The following is a 2,147-nucleotide window of genomic DNA, read 5'->3' on the forward strand; positions in this document are numbered from 1 at the left end:
AGACCATTTTTAACAAGGATTGGTGTGAAGAATGTGTTGAGAGGGGGGAATACTGGGGCCATTTTTGACCCCAGTTCTGCAGGAACTTGGCACTAGGTAAGGTAGTTATAGAATAAGATGCAAACACATGGGACAGGGTCCTGCTAGCGGCACCAGGCAGAAGGCTGGGGCTTGATGGAAGAAACAAAGCATGTGCCTGGCCTTTGGGACCCAGGGTGAAACCTGCCTCAGGGCACAATTGACAAGAACGGTCCAGACACGCCTGGACTGAAGGTCAGGCAACCTCTCCCCCCACCTTGGCTCTCCCATCCGCTCCCGTTGTCTGGCTCTGCACCTGTGTCCGTGAGCCTGCTTTAGTTCAGTTGTAAAACCAGAAAGCTCACTAATGGGGCCTCAGAGTCACCAGCGCCCAGGTGCTGCTGTTGCTACCGGTCCCCAGACCACACTTGAGTAGTGAGCAAGCCTAGAGGACTACCGGGTGGGGGTGGCTCACGGACTGGTGTGGGTGAAAGGCCAGAGGCCAAACTCCCATGGCCAGCCCCGCAAGCTTCAGCCTGAGCGGCTTCCCTTGGATGTATTTTACATATTAAGTTTCCACCTACATATTAAGTTTTACATATTAAGTTTTCTCCACCTTGTTTGAAAAAAGGGGGGTTCCTTTTGTTTATTTTTTAAAAGAGCTTGAAAACCATTGGATTACAGCCCTTCTGGGGTAGGAGATACTTTAACCAACTTTTATTTTGGAAAATTTCTTTTTTTTAACATTTTATTTATTCATTTGACAGAGAGAGAGCACAAGGAGGTGGGCCAGAGGGAGAGGGAGAAGCAGACTCCCCACCGAGCATGAAGCCTGAGGCGGGGCTTAATCCCAAGACCCCAGGATCAAGACCTGAGCCAAAGGCAGATTCTCTATCAACCAAGCCACCCAGGCACCCCAATTATGGGAATTTTCAAACACACACCAAATTCAAAAGAGAAGTCTAACAATCTCGGGTGTACCCACTACCCAGCCTCAGCATGTACCACCATTTTGTCAACCTCATTCCACACCCAGCTGACAGGAACTCTAAAAACCCAGGCACAGGGCAGCCCCAGTCTGGCATCTGGTGGCCAGCTCCGTTAAATGAAACAATTTCTATGATGATGGCTGACTGGATCCTCATTTATGCTATAATGAGACTGACTTTAGACAACATGAACTGTAGCTTCTAAAGGACACATCTCCAGAATGAAAGAGCCAGCACGTGGAGCAAAAAGGCAAAGACCAAGAAGGCAACATCCCATGTGTTTGCCATGTTTGACCAGCCACAGATTTAGGAATTCAAGGTCTTCAGCATGACTGATCAGAACAGAGATGGTTTCATCAACAAGGATAATTTGCATGCTATGCTGACTTCTCTAGGGCAGAATCCAACTGACGTACACCTCAATGCCACGATGAAGGACGCCCTAGGGCCTGTAAATTTCACCTTGCTCCTCATGATGTTTGGTGAAAAGTTGAATGGCACACATCCAGAAGACGTCATCAGAAATGCTTTTGCTTGCTTTCATGAAGAAGCAACAGGCATGACTCAGGAACATTATCTGAGAGAACTGTTGACAACAATGGGAGATCAGTTTCCAGACAAGGAAGTACATGAGCTGTACAGGGACTATTGACAAAAAGGGAGATTTCAATAACATTGAGTTCAAGTGCATCTTTAAACATGAATCAATGGACAAAGATCACTGAAAGAACTCCAGATAAAAACTTCGAAATGCCATGTCCTACTTTCTTTTCTCTCCTAGATGCTTACCTCCACTCTCACAGAACCTGTTGAATGAGACTGAGTTTTGCAACTTTGCCTTTTTAAAAAATGTATTTATTGCAGATCTTTCTGCACTTAGCACTGGTATAATAAGACTGGAAACAGGGGTGAGGTTGTAAGTTGTGTTGAAAAAGATCGCAGGGGTGCCTCGGTTTAGCATCTGACTCTTGCTTTCAACTCAGGTCATGATCTCAGAGTCATGAGATCGAGCCCCACATTGGGCTCTGTGCTAGATTGGGAGTCTGCTTGAGAGATTCCCCCTTTCCTTCTCCCTCTGCCCCTCCTCCCCTCACCCTGTTTGTGCATGTGTGCACTCGCTCTCTCTCTCTCTCAAAAAAA

General features: G+C 46.8%; 1 pseudogene; it reads left to right on the forward strand.

Annotated features, from left to right (window-relative positions):
• The first annotated feature begins 1,194 nt into the window (after nucleotides 1-1,194).
• On the forward strand, nucleotides 1,195-1,732 carry LOC111162139 (annotated as a pseudogene).
• The last annotated feature ends 415 nt before the right edge of the window (nucleotides 1,733-2,147 follow it).

This window comes from Enhydra lutris, unplaced genomic scaffold (genome assembly GCF_002288905.1).
Source record: "Enhydra lutris kenyoni isolate GAN:26980312 unplaced genomic scaffold, ASM228890v2 scaffoldscaffold89, whole genome shotgun sequence".
NCBI lineage: Eukaryota > Metazoa > Chordata > Mammalia > Carnivora > Mustelidae > Enhydra > Enhydra lutris.